Source organism: Pogona vitticeps, chromosome 6 (genome assembly GCF_051106095.1).
Source record: "Pogona vitticeps strain Pit_001003342236 chromosome 6, PviZW2.1, whole genome shotgun sequence".
Lineage (NCBI taxonomy): Eukaryota > Metazoa > Chordata > Lepidosauria > Squamata > Agamidae > Pogona > Pogona vitticeps.
The window spans coordinates 66,447,849-66,468,168 of NC_135788.1; the positions used below are offsets into that span (position 1 = coordinate 66,447,849).

Below are 20,320 nucleotides of genomic sequence, written 5' to 3' on the forward strand. Positions count from 1 at the left end.
AAATTGAAACAAAACATACAATGACTGCAAGGTGTTTTTTTAATTAGCAAAATTTTAACTAAGAGAGTACCAGTCTCCTGGAAGATCCTAAGGTGGATTTGGGTGTCATCAACACATTGGTGGAACCAGACCACAACATTCTGGACAGCTTCTTTCAGTTTTTCAAATATATGTGAAATAGTGCGGGGAATCATGGAACCTTGAGATATTCCACAGGCTAGTAGTCAAATTGGTGAACAGGTGCCCCCCCAGCACCACCATCATTCACAAGGTAACACCACATAAGGGAAAATCCCAGTAGGTGACTCCTTTTTTCATCAGTCAATCACTTTTCACCTAAACATAAAGCAATTGTCAGGGCTATTTTTAACCAGGTGTGAATGGTAGTGAGTAGAAGAGGGTATCATGTAGACCATTTTGACAGCTGCCATTGTTGTTCTCAACATTCAGATTGCCCTTTGTTATATACAGATATACAGCTTAGCATCCTTTTTCCTGCTGTCAATGTGAGCATAAAATAATGCAGCATTATTGGGCCATTTCCTGGCTTTTTGAATTGTGGGTACAGAAACAATCATAAACTAGAGGTGTGACATTTGCCCTTGTGGCCCCTGATTGTCTTTCCCTAGAAAGGCTCACGTCTCATTTTCTTCTTGCTCCCACCAGTGGATTACCTCAGTCCACAATATAAATGACTGTGGCAGATGCCCCACATCACACCTGTCACTCATAGCTGGAGCTCATTTGCATAAGCCTATGAGAGGACAGGAGGGGTGGAGGCAGAGAGTGAGTTAAGTCAGAGAGAGAGAGTGAGATGAGGAAGAGAGGTTTGCAGAGAGAGACAGAAAGAGTGAGAACTGAAACTAATAAAGATAAACTGGTTAAAGTGAATAAATAAAACAGGAGGTGATTGAATGTGTGGCAGAATATATGATATTTCAATGATTTTGATTCTATGAAATGAATAAAGAACATCAGTGATCCTGAATTACACTAATTACCCTAATACCCTTTAATAAACAAGTTCTGTTGTTGGCAGCCAGTGTCAGACTAAACTCCTTTACAGCGTGGATAAAGAAATCCATTGGTGGCCACGAAAGAAAGAGGGAATGTCTCCAGCGTGAGTCCTTTGGGTTGAGAAAAAGAAATGGGCACGGGGTGAACATAACAATGACGTTTGTCAGAACACTTGTCTTGTGAACAGAAACAGAACTTTCATTTATTGGAGTGAAGCAGATTGAATAATAACAGAAGTTATTCAGGTACATATTATACATAAGCAATTTATCAACAGTTCTCTCAGTACGTACTTTTCTCTTGCTATATCATTATTAACTTCTCTACCTATTCTCCTAACCGGCTCTCTCTCTCTCAGTATCTATTCCCCTCTCTCTGACTAACTAACCCTATCTGACTCCTCCTTCTCCCGCCAAGCCTCATGTAGCTGCTGACTCCACTTCTCCAGTCCCCTCATAGGTACGTGCAAATCAGCTCATGAATATGAATGGCATGAGTGACATGGGTGATCGCCACAAGAGGGTGTTTTTTTAAAGAATTGAGTAATTAAATAGAAGAAAAGTGTGAAAAGAGCCAGAACCACTTCCTTTCATTTCACAAAGAATGTTTATAACTGAACTTCTGTTGTTTGTTGTGAATAGAAGTAGTGCAGCCCAATCCAATGCAACCTGAAGAACTAAACCTTCAACTAGCAACCTTTTCATCAGATTTTCATTTTAGCTTGGCCACTCACATCCACTCTTTCACTGCCATCAAAGATCAGTTCAAAGTTTCCCTTGCCCCCCTAGTTTTGATGAGCATTAAAGCAGATTATCAGGAACTGAAGGTAACATCAGCCCAACTTCTCCCAGTGATTTCATGGAGGTGTTAAAGTTTTTGGGAAGCAAAGTAAAATTCCTAGAACATCACTGAATTAAATGTGTATATCTTTTTTCTCAATCTTGGGGCCATGATGATTGTTTGGTCTCTGGACACAGACAATACAGTGGTGCCTCGCACAACGAGTGCCTCATACAACGATGAATTCACACAACGATGCCTTTTTCTGTTAAATTTGCTGCCTCACACAGCGATGTTTCCTATGGGGGATTTTCACACAACGATCTCCCTTTTCGCTCCTGTAAAAGTGTCTTACAATGTTTGGACGCTGTTTTAAATGATTGCAATGGTTAGTCCACCTCCTGAAACCTATGCAAACTGATTTTGATGTTGTTCTGACACTTCGTTAATTTATGATGATTTTTTGAATTTTCTCCATTGGAAACCATTGGATGGTCTGTCTAATGGTTTCCAATGGAAAAAACAAAAAATCATCATAAATTAACGAAGTGTCAGAACAACACCAAAATCAGTTTGCATAGGTTTCAGGAGGTGGGCTAACCATTGCAATCATTTAAAACAGCTTCCAAACATTGTAAGACACTTTTACAGGAGCGAAAAGGGAGATCGGGAAGAACTTTAAAAGGCAAACGGAGATCAAAGAGCCCTTTCCCGATCTCCCTTTTCGCTCCTGTAAAAGTGTCTTACAATGTTTGGAAGCTGTTTTAAATGATTGCAATGGTTAGTCTACCTCCTGAAACCTATGCAAACTGATTTTGGTGTTGTTCTGACACTTTGTTAATTTATGATGATTTTTTGTTTTTTCCATTGGAAACCATTAGACAGACCATCCAATGGTTTCCAATGGAGAAAATTCAAAAAATCATCATAAATTAACGAAGTGTCAGAACAACACCAAAATCAGTTTGCTAGGTTTCAGGAGGTGGACTAACCATTGTAATCATTTAAAACAGCGTCCAAACATTGTAAGACACTTTTACAGGAGCGAAAAAGGACTTCACAAAGGCATTGAAATGTATTGAGTCGGCTTCAATACATTCCAGTATAGGAAACATTGTTTCACTCAACGATGTTTCCTATGGGGATTTTCACTGAACGATGGCAATCCGTTCCAATTGGAACGGATTAACCGGTTTTCAATGCATTCCTATGAGAAATGGTGTTTCACAGAACGATGTTTCACACAACGTTGATTTTTTTGGAACCAATTAACATCGTTGTGTGAGGCACCACTGTACGGGCAAAATCTGGGAGCGAGAGGACAGATACACCATGCCTGCCCAGCAGAAAGCAATAATGTATTTGAATTGCCTCACTACAGTAATGTTTGCATGTGTATCAATGTACCCAGTTCCTGTATTATGACAGACAGTATGTCTTAGCAGGAACTAGGCTATCTGTTTACAAATATGTATTTTTTTGGTGAGATAACCTTTTATTTATTTGTCTGATTGATTTTTAGGTCACTCCTCTAGAGCACAGTTCCCCAACTGTGGGCTTGCTGGAACTGGGCCACGGACACAAGTCTCTGCCCACCCACCTGCTGGAGGGGCACGTTGCACTCCTAACCATTCCCACAGTGCCCCTCGCAGTGCCCCCTCCCTGCGGGGAAGCCGCCACGGTGCAACCCGCCTGGAAAGCGGTGATGGCCAGCCACTGGGCTCGGCGGCACACCACCCAGGGCGAGCTGCCAGGGTGGAGCGTGAGTGCATTCCTGATGTTTCCTGCCCTGCTGACTCTTCCCGGGCAGGAAAGGTTATTAATAAAACATTAAAATATGCTGATGTCAAACTGTATGTGGCGTCCCTTGATTTAAAGGGAGCTTTTGATTCACTAGATAGACAACTATTATGGGACAAATTGGAAAATGTGGACATTGATAAAAGAGTGCTCCTCCTCATAAAAGGTCTCAACTCCAATACAACATGCCCAATTCGACTTTCTCAAAAAGGGGAAGTAACAACCAGGTCCCAACTAACAAGGGAGTGAAACAAGAATGCATCCTGGCTCCCTTATTGTTTAACCTTTTTATGAACAATCTTGCTCCCTTTTTGACAAACTTTGATGGCCATCCTCCCAAATTGGAAACTCGTTCTATCCCGATACTACTTTATGCAGTTGATGCAGTCATTTCCCACACTTGTCCAGGCTTAAAATGCCTGATTAATGGATGTGCGAAATATCTGACCAAAAATAAGATGCAATTAATTTATAAAAATACTTGTTTTCACCAAAACATGGAAACAATTTCAATTGAACCTAAATGGAAATCACATAGAACAAGATTAACAGTATAAATACTTAGGTGTTCTTTTTCATTATAAACACTCTTGGGTCCCCCATCAAAAAATGGCAATAAATGTAGCTAGGATCACTACCCAATCTATTTTGCATTTTTATTATAATTCACGAAATTGGCTTGTCCTGGAAGCATTACAAGTTTTCATCTCCAAAATTATTCCACAAGCCCTCTATGGTTTCCCAATTTGGGCAAGTGCTGTGGACCGATTGATTGAACAGCTACAATCCTCCTTCTAATGCAAAGGATTACCTAGATGTGTGTCCTACTCGGTGCTCTGTCTGGAGTCCAGAGTATCTTTAATACAGACTATACATACATACATATAAACTTTATTGTTTCTGGCCATAGACCTTTACAATATAGCTTTGTTGAGATTATTCAAATTTTGTTTAAACATCTATTACAATTCAAACATGGACAGTTTGAATACACTAGCTTCTGTAGGTCACTGTCCCACCTTTTGGGTCAACAGTCCTCTTGAAAAAATTGAAATCAATTGGTATAGATAGCGACTACCTTGGAGCTCTAAGTCAAGAGCAAGCTTTCCAAATTATTAAAAGAAGAATTTTGGATATTGAATTCCAGGACCATTGGAATGCTGCCAATAAATTCTGTTCACCATTGTTTTTCCATATTCCTTTCAAAATGGATAAACCTGCTGCATACCTTTCCTTGCTCAAATGCCCCCCAAAACATAGGGCCTTTTCTTTGGCCAGAGGTAATGTCATGCCTACTGCTACATGTATTATATGGCAAATTTAATGCAGTTCCCTATTCTGAAAGGCACTGCCCATATGAACAGGGGGTGTTGGAAACCCTTGTTCATTTGTTTTTGCACTGCCCGCTTCACTCAATCGACCGATCAAAGTTGATAGCCTTAATTTTATTAAAGTTGGAAGGGACGTCAGATTTGGATAAAGTTCGCTATATGCTAGTGGCCAAGATGACTGATATTGTAGAAAGAGTCAGAGACTTCCTTGATACTATTGTTAGGAGATGAACCGTTGTCCTTTTAAGGGGGATATCTAACACTTTTCTGCCCTATTGATGACTAAATATGTAGTTACCTAACAAACCACTATGACTATGTCCAATTTCTACTTATGCCAATGTGGGTAGGGAGGTAGGGAGGTAGATGATAGATAGATTAGATAGATTAGATTAGATTAGATTAGATTAGATTAGATTAGATTAGATTAGATTAGATTAGATTAGATTAGATAGATAGATAGATAGATAGATAGATAGATAGATAGATAGATATAGATAGATAGATAGATAGATAGATAGATAGATAGATAGATAGATAGATAGATAGATAGATAGATAGATAGATAGATAGATAGATAGATAGATAGATAGATAGATAGATAGATAGATAGATAGATAGATAGATAGATAGTGCAACCTATATCCCAATTGGTAGGGACCCAGGTTGAAAAGCATTCAGACATGCAATCTCCATCACTTGTCTTCTGTATTATCACAGCACTGGGATGGGTTATCTCTATGTCTCTTACTAAATAGATGCAAATTCCTAGATTGTCAAATCTCCAACACTTGTCTTATAGCTTAAGGGTTCCCCAAGAAAGCAGCACCTATATTTTCCAGAGATGTTTCCTGAGCTACTCTGTAAGTACATGAAGCTACTGGACTGGCATTTCCCAAGGAACTGAGAAGTCATTTTCTTAAAGACTTAAGCCTCCAAAGCATTTGCCATACAAGATGCTTAGGGGGAAATATGCAAAGCTAAAAAGAATCTGTAGTTATAATTTCCTTATTTTAAAGGCCTATTAAAATATAAAGTTATTTTCTAAAACCATGCTCAGGGACACTATATATTCAAGCAGAATTGTGCCTTAAAGCTACAGTGGTGCCTCGCATTACAACGTTAATTTATTCCAGCGAAATCACTGTAGAACGAAAACATCATAAAGCATTTTTAAAAGCCCATAGAAACGCATTAAAACCCGGTTAATGCATTCCTATGGGCTGGAAACTCATCGTCCAGCAAAGATCCTCCATAGTGCGGCCATTTTCGCTGCCTGTGCAGCGAGGAATCCATCCCAGAAATCAACGGGTGGTCATTTTGTTTACCCGGTGGCCATTTTGAAACCGCCAATCAGCTGTTTAAAAAATCATCGCTTTGCGAGAATTGGTTCCCAAAGCAGGGAACCGATCATCGCAAAGCGAAATTCCCCCATAGGGAGCATCATTTTGCGATCGCAAAAACATCGACGTCAAACGGTTTCATCGTTAAACGGAGTGCCCTTCTTGTGGGGCACCACTGTATTCTTGAACTGTATCATTTCAGTCAACCGTTCAGGATTGCCTGTTCAAATGTTCTTTTATATTTTTTAAAAAATTACACAAAGATGGAGAATCATTTAATCATGGCATCTCAAACTACTGCCTGAAATGACAGATTCTGTTCATCCTCAACACTTTGATATGTACTATTTTTCACATGTGAAATGTAGTTAATTGTGTCATGACACCATCAGACACATTTCCAATGGGAACTTCAAGTCCCTTATCTAGGAATGCTGAGGAACCAGCTATGCTGTGGACCCAGGGCCTTCAACAGGGTGAAAGGCAGCACATCCATACAGAACTAGCCCGATTAAGACAAGGAAGCTGGACTCCCTCACAGGCCAACAGGTGATACCAATAAAAGGCAGTGGCCTGACTGCAGACTCTCAGAAGCAATACTTGGCTCTAGAAGAGTTCTCCTCATGGGTTGGGGCTTCCTCAGAAGCAGCAGGCCTTCCTAAGTGTTAGCCTTTTCTCACAGTGTGGCCTAGAGCTAGATGGTTCACCTGAGCATTGGGTGCAGCTCTCAGCAACAGTAGCCTTAGCAGCAACATAAGCTTCTTCTCCCCAAAATTCAGGGCTCAAAACAGTTTACAACACTTAATACCTTGGTGACCAAAACATCATGCTGGATGCCACACTGTGAATGACCTGGATCATGTTTGTTGTGCTCTGTGTTTCTCCTCCAAAATACTGTTCTTTTTTTTCCCTAGCTATTTAACTTAGACTGTTAGACCTTGGTTTGGATACTTTGGTTTTAGAAACTGAGCTGGTGGTACAGGGACCTGGCAATGGAGGGAAGAGGACAACAATTAAGCAGCAGAAGAGAAAGAGTTCTGGTTTCAAATGTCCCTACATCAGTCCACAGAGCATGCAAAGCAGACAAAAAGAGCTTGAACTCTTTCTACAGGAAGGCATTACTGCAATCAGAAGAATGAAACTTACAATTGGAAAATACAGATGCATGGTATAATTCCATCAAAAGGAATTAATGAAACAGGAAAAGTAGAAGATTAACATTGTATCTAAAGACCTCTGGGTAGTGTGGGCGGCATATAAATTGAATAAATAAATAAAATAAAGAATGTGTACTGCTCTGAAGAGATTCATGAGGTGGAGCATGAAATGCCATTAGAAAACATTTAGGGGAGAGAGGGGGGGCCATAGTGACATCACTGTGCTGGTGTGACAGAGACAGTATTTGGATATTACCCTCCTGGACTAGATTACTAAACATTCAAAGAGGAGAGACATAGTAATAATGGGAGATTTCAAATGTCTCGATATCTGATGGATGGGTGCTGTCACCCAAGCAAGATGGCTGCTTACACCAATCACTGCCTACCTCTACTAAACATTGGACCATTACTGCAACTTAAGATCACTATCTCCTTCAATCTACAATCTTGTACAAGAGAATGCTCCTTGCAGCAATTGGCTTGAAAGAAAAAGAACTGATCCCTTAATTAGACTTCAGAGAAAATACAGTGCAACTTTTTGTGAAATAGTTTGGCCCACCCAAAACTAGATTTTGATTCACAGATCTTTGGCACAGAAGTGCCAAATACTGAAACCTTCACAAAACTGAGGGATGTTCTTATGAGATTCTCAAGGTACACCACAAAAGAAAATATTGATGTGAAAGTAATAGTCTAAGATTCAAAACACTTAAACTATTAATGAGATATATGGGAGGCGGGGCTTGGCACTGTGCTGTTCAGCAGCATTTGGGGGCAAGAACTCCCAGAAAAAGCTGAAAACCAACCAGTCTGGAGACCCTTAGTGACAACAAGGGTCAGGAGAGGCCAGGAGAGGCTCTTCTGGGCTGTGAGTGAGCATCGGAGGAAGGAAAGAGGGGCAGCGGCTCGTCTTTTTCTCCCTCTGAAGAGAATCACAAAGCGAGGACTGGAACGGGATGCCATCTTGGTGGTGATTAGCAGTGAGTAACCCCGATTTATCCCCGGGAAAAAGGAGAACGAAGAATTACATTTAAAAACTGATAATAATAAACAAAATTGAAGCCCATAAGCTAAAATGAACTGGTAAAAAGATAAGGACCGAAAGAAGTATAGAAGTGGCAAATCTTTGATTACCGGCTCTGCTGGCGTTCTATCTGAAAACGAAACTAAGCTTTTGGCAGACCGGTCCAAGGCCAAAGTCATAGAAAATAAAATAAAGCTGTCTCTGGGAAAACTTCTTGATGAATTAAGCAATTGCAGACAGAGCTTGTGTTGATGTTATAAAGAATCTGACAGAGTTTTTAACAGCAGATTGAGTACCAGTTTTGGGGATTTTGGGACTATATCTTATCTTGGTGGGGGAGAAACCCCCCCCCCCTTGGAGGCTACGGCAGTAGACTGGAGGGAGCGATTGGAAAGCAGGACTGGAGCTGTGGATCGGATTTACAGTGAATTTACAGTGCCTTGGACAGACTTTGTATTGGAATATAATGACACCTACTGGAAGAAAGCAGAATGCCAATGCCAACTTTAGTACATTTAACTGACTTTTTTAAAAAAAAAAAAAGCCTTTGGGATTAAGAACTTTGCAGTAAGAACAGAATTGTGGAAACATCGAGGTGGGGAAGGCAAGGTTTTTCTTTTCTTTTCTTTTTTCTAGCTCCAACTTGGCTTTTGAAATAATACTGGGAATTGTGGAACATTGATTCTTATGCTTGTGGGATTGTACCTGGCTTGGATTTTTCCCTAGTACATTTAATTGTCTGGTAAAAAGCCCTTGGGAAGGATAGTCCTAAACTCCCTGGAATATTATGAAGCACACCCGGAGAAACAGATGACCATGATATTCTTGGATGCGGAGAAAGCCTTTGATAATCTTAATTGGAATTTTATGGTGTATTTGCTGGAAACACTGAAAGTTGGAGGAAGATTTTTGAAACTAATTAAAGCAATATATACTCAACAAAAGACAAAAGTGAGAATTAATGGCAAGCTGTCGAAAGAAATACAAATACAGAAAGGTACTAGACAGGGGTGTCCACTTTCTCCACTACTATTTATTTTGACTCTAGAAATATTAACCGAACAAATCAGAGATAAAAAGGAATTGAAAGGATTGAAAGTAAAAGGCCAAAATTACAAACTTCAGGCTTTTGCAGATGACTTAGTCATTATACTGGAAGATCCAGTGCATTCAATAGATGATCTGATGGCGACGCTGAAAAACTTTGGTGATATGGCAGGAATGAGAATAAACCAAAAGAAAACAAAAATACTTACTAAAAATATAAGAGAACAAGAACGGCAGAAGTTAGTAGAGATGATGAACTTCCAAGAGGAAAAGAGAATTTGATATTTAGGGATCCAAACTACAAAGAAGATGAGTACACTATTTAAAGACAATTATATGAAATTGATGAAGGAGATACAGAAGAATTTGGAGAAATGGGATAAACTACAACTATCGCTGTTGGGAAGGACTGCAACGATTAAAATGAATGTCTTGCCAAAAGTTCTATTCTTATTTCAGACAATCCCTATCATGTTAAAACAGACCTTTTTCAAGAACTTAATAAGATAATCATGAGATTTGTATGGCAAGGTAAAAAACCAAGAATTAAAATTAAAGCAATGCAAGATGCCAAACAGAGGGCCAGCTTTGGTCTTCCAGATTGGGTTCTGTATGATCTTGTATTTTAGATTGGATAAAAGAATGGATAACTGGAAAATGATAGAGTACTCAACTTGGAAGGACATTATTTACAGCTAGGCTGGCACGCTTATTTATGGTATAAAAAGGATAAAGAGCAAAAGCATTTTAATGTATACACAATAAGAAGAACTTTATTGGGAACATGGAGAAAGATTATACAACAAATTTATCAAAAAACACCTATATGGGTATCACCTGTAGAGGCCTTTACACAACCTAATCTCATGATAAAAGCAAAACTTTTAAGATATCAGGATTTATTAAAAAAGGATGGTGAATTAAGGTCCAAAGAAGAGCTAGAGTCACAGAATATTTACATAGACTGGTGGTCCAGAGCACAGCTGGAGTCTAGATATATAAAAGACAAAATAGAAGGTTTCTACTCAGAACAAACGATGTTTGATAAGCTTTTATTTGGTTCAAAAGACAAAATAGTTAAGAAAATGTATAACCATCTGTTAGAAATCAAAATGCAAGATGAAATGGTTAAAGTATGTATGATTAAGTGGGCACAAAACATAGGGCATAATATTGATATTGATCAATGGTTGAAAATATGGCAAAATAATATAAAGCTTACAAGGTTGGCTAATTTTAAGGAGAATATATATAAGATGTTTTACAGGTGGCATATGACTCCAGAAAAACTGTCGAAGATGTATACAGATGTATCAAATGTGTGTTGGAAATGTGAAGCACATGTGGGAAACTATTATCATATGTGGTGGTCATGTAGAGTATAGTGAAACAGTATTGGAAAAGAGTACATGCTGTGTTGCAACAAATATTGCTCTGTAAGGTGCCATTAGACCCATAACTGTTTTTATTGAGTATGATACCTGATAACATAGATAAGACAAAGGAGTATATAATTATATACAAAGTCACTGCAGCCAGAATTGTATATGCCAAAAATTGGAAAAGTCCGACGGTACCGAAACAAAAAGATCTTATAGATAAGGGAAACAGCGGAAATGGACATTTTATCAGAAGTAATGATGGACTGTCCTTTACAAAAGGCAACTGAAAGATGGGGCTTATTCTACAAATGGATAGAGTCAATAGACAACGCATGAAGAGGATACATTGAAATGAGAACTTAAATCTGGAAGGCAGAAAATAGTAAAAAGAGCAATTTTGAATTTTGATATGGCAATATGTATAGAATGGATGTTAGTATGTTATTGTTTCTCCTTTTCCCCCTTAACCTCAATTCCCTTTTTCCTTTCTGTCACCCCTTGTTAAAAATAAATAAATAAAAAATAAAAAATGAGAGATATGCAAGATAATGTTCTGTGTCTTATTTACTCCTATTTGCTTTTCAACCACAAGAGGCCTACAAGGCCAAAGCAAAGACCCCCATGACTGCTTACAGCAGAAAGTTATGTTTGTTCTTTTTTGTTTTCCCACAACCTGTCCTCAGTATTCATGTTGTTTTTGCCTTCCTATGTTATGCAAATTTGTTTTACAAATATAGATAGTGGTTGAATAGAACTGTATGTAGCTAAGGTTTGGAAAAGAAAATAGGTGTTAAACCTCTTAAAATCATACTAGTTGATATGGTCTTTCAGTAGGCAACAGACACAAAGGAAAAAAAGGTCCTTAAATTCAAACTTCCGTTTAAACAGGAAAGCTGCGCCTTAGCCAACTGAAAATTGCGTGGTACTGTACTAGTAATCAGTGCAAAACTGCATTTAGTCTTGAAACTTGTTATATTGATCTGGAGGATAGATATATGCATAAGCGGCACCATTCACGGCTGCTGCTACACTCTGGCCTCACTACAGCCCCAACATACAAAAATACTTTCATGTATATAATATTCTTCAAAAAAATAACATCTAACAGCAAAAATACCCTCATAATAGCGGGGAATTCTAACAAGGTCATTCACCCCAGCATTGACAGACAAGCATATTCTACTGAAAACTAAGGAAAAACAATTCTTTTATGCCATTACTTCTAATCTCATAGACACCTCAAGATTTCTCAGTCCTAATGTATGAGACAACACTTATTACTCCTCCCACCATAATACCTATCCTTGCATAGACTATTTCCCATCTGGTTTCAACACAGATCCTAGATGCAGACATTGTTGGACCTTGCATTCACATACTTATAATTAAGGCTGTGTTAGCATAACTGCTGGCATAAAAAAGAAAAATAAGGCCAAAAGAGCTACTGATGAGAATAATTAAATAACCTGAAAAACGCCATAAAAAGAGAAGAAAAAATGATATATATCAGACCCTACTACTTAAAAGAGCAAAGCTGGAATTTCTTAAAATGCATAGAATAATAAAAAATCTTATCTACTTAAGGCAATACTATCAATTTGGTGACCAAAAATCAAAATTATTACCTAACCTACTATATAAGAAGGAAAGAAAAACCCTAAAGCTGCCATTTCAACAATTAAAACAACAGGGAAATCTGATTTAGGAATTGGGAATGCACTGAACCGTTCTATAGCAATTTATACAAAAATGATAACCCCTCCCCACATCCCAGTAATCAATGAATATCTTAAAAATAAAAATCTGAGTGGCTCCTGAATCAAACAAGCTAAGATTAAAAAGGGGCATATATAAGAAATGGAAGGAGGAGCAGAGAACAAACAAGTAGCCAATATTTGTAGAAGAAGGTTAGGGTGCTTAAAAAGGAACTCAGGCTTGCAAGAGAAGTAAAAAAAAAAACCAAGAGGTTTTTTTAAAAAAAAAAAAACAATGCTCAAAGCAGGAGGAAGAACAAGGCAATGGTAGATCCATCACAAGAAGGGGATGAAGAAATGGGGGACAGATAGAAGGCAACTTTTCCTCCTGTCTTCTCCCGGAAGCAGAATTGCTCTCAACCTATTGCAGGTAGAATAAAGCAGGGGGCAGGGACTGCTGCCTAAGAGAGGCATATACATATATATGTTTTAAAGATTGCTTTTAATTGTGTGTGTGCTTCATAACATATTTTTTCTGTCTCTAATATTTGCAAGTTCTTGGAGAACAGGTGAGGTTGCCAAAGACTAGGGGTAAACAAATATCATCTCCATCTTCAAAAAAGGTAAAAAAAAGAAAATCCAAGCAACTAACAATTAGTGAGCTTCACATCAATACCAGAAAAGTTTTGAACTGATAATTAAACAGCCAGACTGTGAGCTTTTTAAAAAGAACACTAACTGCCACCATAAATTTCTCAAATAACAGGTCATGCCAGACTAATCTTATCTTCATTTTTGACTCATTTACAAGCCTGGTAAATGAGGGGAATGTTGTGGATATAATGTATCTTGATTTGAGCAAAGCTTTTGTCCCTCATGATCTCCTAGTAGCTAGGGTTGGTAAAAAGTTGACTAGATGACAACTTGTAATCATAAAGTACACATCAATAGTTCCTTGCTATCCTCAAGAGAAATAACAATTGGGATTCTGTCCTGGGCCAAGTGGTGTTCAGTATCTTATAAATGACTTGGAGTAGAGCATAGAAAAGATATCCATTGTGATGTTCACCCGCATGGCCCCTGCTTGTCTCCACAAACACAGTGTTTACAAAGGCAAACTAAAACCTATTGACACGCTGCCACCAGTTGACCTCCTTGTCAACGTACTTTACTTAGGAAAGATGAAGGTCCATTCAGTACTGACTTATTAATAAAACAGGTTTATTGATTACAGAAAAGGGACATGGTGGCGCTGCGGGTTAAACCGCAGAACCCTCTGTGTTGCAGGGTCAGAAGACCAGCATTCGTAAGATCGAATCCACAGAACAGAGTGAGCTCCCATCACTTTGTCCCAGCTCCTCGCCAACCTAGCCGTTCGAAAGCATGCAAATGTGAGTAGATAAATAGGTACCGCCTCAGTGAGAAGGTAACAGCATTCCGTGCCTAAGTTGCGCTGGCCACGTGACAAAGGAAACTGTCTTCAGACAAATGCTGGCTCTAAAGCTTGGAAACGGGGATGAGCATCACCCACTAGAGTCAGACACGACTGACTAAATGTCAAGGGGAACCTTTACCTAAACTTTACCTTATTGATTACAGATGGTTTCTAGAATAATTCATAAGCATATTCCTTCAGTTTCACCAAGCATCAATATTAATCTTCTGTATTAAATATCACAGGTTACTAGTTGCTCCTCAGAATAATCACTCCTCAGATCCCCAAACTATCTCTCTCTCTCTCTGATTCCAAACTCTGACTCAGACTCTCTGACTCTCCTCTCAGGCTCCACCTTTTAATATCTCTTGAGGCCCCACCTCTCAACCACATTAGCACATAACTCATGAATATTACATATCTTATTACATTACTTAGGGTGAACGCTACATCTATTAACCTTGCAAATGATACCAAACTGGGATAGGTAATTAATGTTCCAAAAGATGCCATCAGGATTCAAGATGGCTTAATCAGACTGCAGAACTAGCCAAAAAGCTAAAATGAGTTTTGGCAGAGAAACAGGTGAAGTTCTACATGTAGACAGGAAATGCACAAATGTAAGATGGGTGACAGCTGGTTTGGCAGTAGTACCTGTGGAAAGGATCTTAACATGGGTCAACAATGTGATGCAGTGTCAAAAAAAAAAGATAGTATCCAGATCAATGGAAGTAATAGTACCACTCTATTTTGCTTAGGTCAGACCTTATCTGGAATGCTATGTCCAGTTCTGGGTATCACAATTTAAGAAGGGTCTTGACAAACTGAGAAGTGTCTAGAGCAGTGGTCCTCAACCTTGGGCCTTCAGATGTTCCTGGACTACAACTCCCAGAAGCCTTCAACACCACCTCTGCTGGCTAGGATTTCTGGGAGTTGAAGTCCAAAAACCTCTAGAGGCCCAAGGTTGGGGACCACTGGTCTAGAGGAGGGCAACCAGAATGGTAAATGGTCTAGAAACCAAACACTATAAAAAAAAAGTAGGGGGAGCAGGGTCTATTTAGCCTGCTGAAGAGAAGTCTGAGAAGCAATATGATGGCCATGTCCATATAACTGAAAAGCTGTTAATTGGAAAATGGAGCAAGCTCATTTTCTGTAGCTCCAAAGGGTAGGATCCACAATAACAAATGCAATTTACCAAAAAGGAGGTTTTACCTAAATATTAGGAAGGACTTCTTCCTAGTAACAGCTGTTCAACAGTGGAAAGGCCTACTTCAGAGGGAAGTGGACTTTTATTTCATTGGAGGTTTGTAAACAGTTGGCCACCTGTCAGGGATGGTCTTGCTATGGATTTCCTACTTTGGCTGGGGTTGGACACAATAATCCTTCGGATTCCCTTGAGCCCTACTGTTCTGTCACTCTCTGAGTCCCTGTATGAACTGAGGCCAATGGCGAACTTTGCTTGGCTGCTTGCCCACACAGTAGACTACTTAAATCTGTGAAACCTCAACTCTATTAGTGTGCTTCTGTGACACCCACTGGAAATTACTGCCAGGAAGCAGAAGTAATAGGTTGACTGGTTTTCTTAAGCCAGCTTGATAGTAAATGGCACATAATGATTTGCTTCTGCCTGTGACATTCCTGAGATAAGCAAATAAAGGGAAACCTTGACATTTGTGACTTGAGGATACATTTGTGTCTTCGTCAGACATGAAAAACAAAACAGGAGTTGGGGAGGAAAGCTCCATGGGCTTCTTGCAATAATCATTCTTTGAGTGATTAATCTCAGAAAGAATTTTGTCTTCCATGACACTGTGTTTTGTTTTGAATTACTTTTGTCTTCTTAAATTGTCATTGTATGATTTTAAGGGTTGATTGAGCACTGTAATTATATTCTCCTCATATTAAGCCTTGAAAGTTTAAACACTTGTTCACGGTACTCTAAAGTGAGTAGATATGTCACTCACATATCTACTGTTCAAGATATGTCATCATGTTTGAGCTCTTGATCTTCAGATGTCTTCTAGCCAGTCCTCTCTCTCTCTCTCTCCCCTGTCTATTCCCAAATGTGCTGTTTCTGCTCTAACTGGTGATCTGCCATATGCTTGCCAACTTTATTTAACTCTTGTCTTTTAAATTTCTTTTTAATAAGGTACTTACCTCTTTACAGGAGCAAGTGATGCAGTGTCTACATTTCTGCCTGTCATTGTCCACTGTGAAATCAGGTGTCCTAATAGGCTATAACAGGCACATTATTTCACAGTCCTTCTGCCTGCTATTGGCTTGCTTCTTTGATGTCAGCTTCTGCTAGGCAACAGAATGCTAAGAAGGCCAAAGGCAAGTTTCGGAACCTTAGAAGAACAAGCTTTTGGTGATGTAACTATTGCCGGTATGGCATAAGCTTTCAGATAGCAACCTGTTGTTGAAACCTGATGGAAGGGAGAACTCAGAAGGTGGTGCTGAGAGATTCCGACACCCTGACTACTAATTCTGCAGGGTCCCTCAGGGTTCTGTTTAGTCTCTTATCTTATTTCACGTCTATGTGAAGCCACTGGAAGAGACTGTCCAGACTTTTGGGGGTTACTGTCACCAGTATGCAAATGTCACCAGACTCTATCTCTCCTTGCCATCTAAATCAAGGAATCTGTTTTGGCTCTAGCTCAGTGTCTAGTATCAGTAATGAACTACAGTCAACCCTTGACTTACAAACTTAATCCATTCCAGAGTCGAAAAGTTCATAAATCGAATCAGCATTTCCCATAGGAATGCACTGAAAACCAATTAATCCATTCCAGCTGTTTTTGGTTCTTAGGTCGAGGAACAGTTTGTAACGTGAATCATTAGTTCCCATAGGAACTAATGCAAAGCCGGTTAATCCATTCCTACCACTCTGGCAGAATTTTTCTTTTTTTCCTTTTAACCTGAAATGATTTACTGTATTTTTTGCTCCATAAGACGCACCTGACTATAAGACACATAGAATTTTTAGGGGAGGAAAACAGAAAAAAATATTCTGAATCAAATAGCTCTCTTCCCATGCTGCTGGGGAGAGAAAGAGGGGGAATGCCGGATCCAAGTCACTGAAACCACCTTTACAAAAGCAGCGCAGGGAAAAGTGATCTCCTCACCTGCACTGCCTTTGGAAATGCAGTGGGTCTCAGTCTTCAATGGCATTCCCCCTCTTTCTCTCCTCAGCAGCAAAAGAAGAGGGCAAAAGGACTCAAAGCAGTCCCCTGGCTCCTGATCACAGTGATTCCTTTTGCCCTCTTCCTTTACTGCTGGGGAGAAAAAGAGGGGAATGCAATCTAAGACATCATCAGGACTCGCTGCCTCTGCAGTGGGTCCTGGTGAGGGGAAAAGAGATCAAACTGATTCTAGAAAGACCATGGGAAAGCACAAACACAGTCCCCCACTATCACAAATTATGCAGTCAAGTTTCCCACATTTGGGGAAATCATAGGGATCAGCATACCTGAAATGCAATGGGTGAGCCTCAACCTGGGAAAACCACCTTCATGATCATGGTACATCCCTTGCCAGGTAAGTATGAGTTGGAGTGGCCCCTGCACCTCCTGCCCCCTTCTGTGCCCTGCCCCCCCCCCCAGGCATGGTGACCCCCCTTGCTGCACCTCCTGCTCAGAACAGGGATGCACAGCCCCGGTCCCACCAGAGGCCAAGAGAGCTCCTCAGTGTTTTGGGGTGCCCTGCAGGATCCCCATCAGGGGTCGGGTGTTTAATTTGCCAATATCATAAAATTGTTATTTTTGTGATATTGGCCAATTAATAGAGGAAGGCTTGCTTTGGTTCATTTCCAGTGACGACACATGCTGTAAATAGATCAAAACAGAAACACCAGAAAAGTAGAAGCCCCTGACAGAAGCCAGAAAGGTATGGGTAGGAATGATCTTGGGATGACTTGGTTCACTCCAGCAGTTACATCATAGGGTCACCATCAAAAGAAGCAAACCAGCCCATCCATGAAGCAGACCCAAGAGTGGGCTAAACATCTATCTCTTCACACCCTGAAACATATGGGCATCGTTAATCTGCTGATAATAACCAAATGATAAAAATCAGAGTTTTGCAATGTTACTTTTTTGGACTACAGTTGTTGGAATCTATCAGCCAGTATGGCCATTAGTGGGTGATTCTAGATGTCATCCAAAAGAGCAGCTTCTCTTCTCTTTGATAACAATAAGAAATTATATTATCTTGTGCATCCATTTACAGTAGGTAAGCTATAGTTGCAGATGGGAAAGTCACTGGGTCTTGGAAAAGATGACAGTCATTGAGAGAATTTGAAAAATTGAGGCAGGGAAGGTGGTACAATTATTTCCTTATATTTAAAAATATATTCTAAACCTGTATGAATAATATATTTCTGAAAGCTGCCATTATGATGCCTGATTGTATCAGGTTTGATTTTACCATACTAACATTAATTTTAGCTTACCAAAGCAGTGAATTATTTTGAGCTATTTTGTAATTTTGCTTTTGAAGGCTTCAGGGATCATAAATAGAGCTGTTTACATCTCTCTGTGGGCTGGATACAGTTGCTTAGATAAAAAAAAGTATCCATCCAGTAAATGAACATGAAATTTCATTCTGAAATGTTCCCACAGTTAATACATTTTTCTTTCTCAGAAGAGATTGGTGTGCTATTCAGAATGATCAAACAGATGTGGAATGGCAAAATGAATGGGAATGAATGATTTATGATGTTATCCAGGATATTAAATGACTACCACAAGAAAACTGGATACTTTTGTGCTGCATGTCACTTGCCTACTGGGAAAGGAAACTGAAGTCTGCTCTGTTCCTGCTTTTCACCTAATGAGCACTCAGTTGTGTTATATGTAATGCTGCATCAGGGACTGAGTTCTATATATAATTAGCACACACCTTCACATGTTGTTAACTGGTTATATAGCTCTAGAACTTCAATAGCAGAATACCGTCCTAGTTAAAGGCTCCGTGATGCATTTCTCTAGAAGAGTGATTCCCAGCTGTGAGAAACCCAGGTGTTCTTGGACTGCAATTCCAAGATGGATGGTGGAATTTAACTTGCTCACTGACATTGGGCTCCTGGAAGTGGAGCTGTTTTGCTCTTGTGCACATATATGCATCATCCCCTGTGTTCAGTCAAAAGGATGGTATGTGCCTCCCTTCCTGCCTCCCTTCCTAATAAGCAGCATCCTCTTTGAGTTAATTGTAGAAGCATGTAAACATTACATGCACATAACTGAGTTTTTTGTTCCAGTACCAGAGATTCATTTAGTACAGTGGCCTGAGTCCAACTGGTAGTCCCAACTAAAGTAGGCCCACTTAATGGGGTTTACGTGAAGTCACTACAATTGATTCAATGGCTCTACTTCAGTTAGATTAGGCCACTATCTGAACAACAAAGCTTTCAAAAATTGTCTATAGCGGTACTTGGAGCATCCTAGAGAGCTTGTGAACCCTGGGGCAGGTGCAATGTTGAGGGCCAAGAGCTTGCAGAAGTTACTTTTTTTTTACTCAGATTTCCAGAATCCCCAGCCAACAAGGCCAGTGACCTCTGGAAAAGGCTGCACTTTTGTCTGTTTCAGAGTAACAATGTGGCAGGGGTTTAGCTAGGGGTATTGCTCCCCTCCCCAATCATTGCCTGTTACTTGTAAGCTTGTGACCAGTGGCTCTTGTTTCACACTTGACCTGCCTTTTCTCCCCCTGTGGGGATTGCCCCAGACCCCTAGGTGCTACCTTTGATTAAGTCTTCCGCCTGCCTCTGTTCACACTTGACTGGCTTTCCCTTAGAAGTGTTTCTCCTGCCTGAGGCAATTAAGTTGTGCTCTGAGTCACTGCCTGATTCTACTTAGGCAAACATGGAGCTCTCTAAAAGGAAAAGCTAGAAGGTGAACTGGCAGGGTTCTTATCTGACCTACTTTTAAACAGAGGGAAGGAAATATGTGCAGAGCTTTTGAAGGCTGGAAGGGAAGAGCTAGAAAATGCTGGTGGTTTCCCTCCTACCTGGTTTGTGTGCAAATGACTTGGTTGGCACTGCTTCCAATGAAGAAGTTAATCCCCTGAATTATTTGACACAAGGCCTTGCCTCATTTTTTTTTTAATTTCTGAGGAGGTGGAAAGATTTCACTACCTGGCTTACAGCCATACAGAAAGCTAAGTGGGAAATCATCTAAAGGAAACTGGGAAATAGGGGGTATGATAGACAAAAGTCACAGCTCCCCTCAGTTTAAACACATATACCACATTCAGTGGTGGGGGAAGGGATATTATATAGTAGAACTTCACTTTGAGGTAATTTATTGAAGAG

At 39.7% G+C, this 20,320-nt stretch overlaps 1 non-coding gene across 1 annotated transcript; it reads right to left on the minus strand.

The window, feature by feature from the left end:
• Positions 1-17,394: 17,394 nt before the first annotated feature.
• Positions 17,395-17,558, minus strand: LOC140701485 (U1 spliceosomal RNA). Its single transcript, XR_012080416.2, has one exon. It is a non-coding gene; the product is annotated as a U1 spliceosomal RNA (small nuclear RNA).
• Between the last annotated feature and the right edge of the window lie 2,762 nt (positions 17,559-20,320).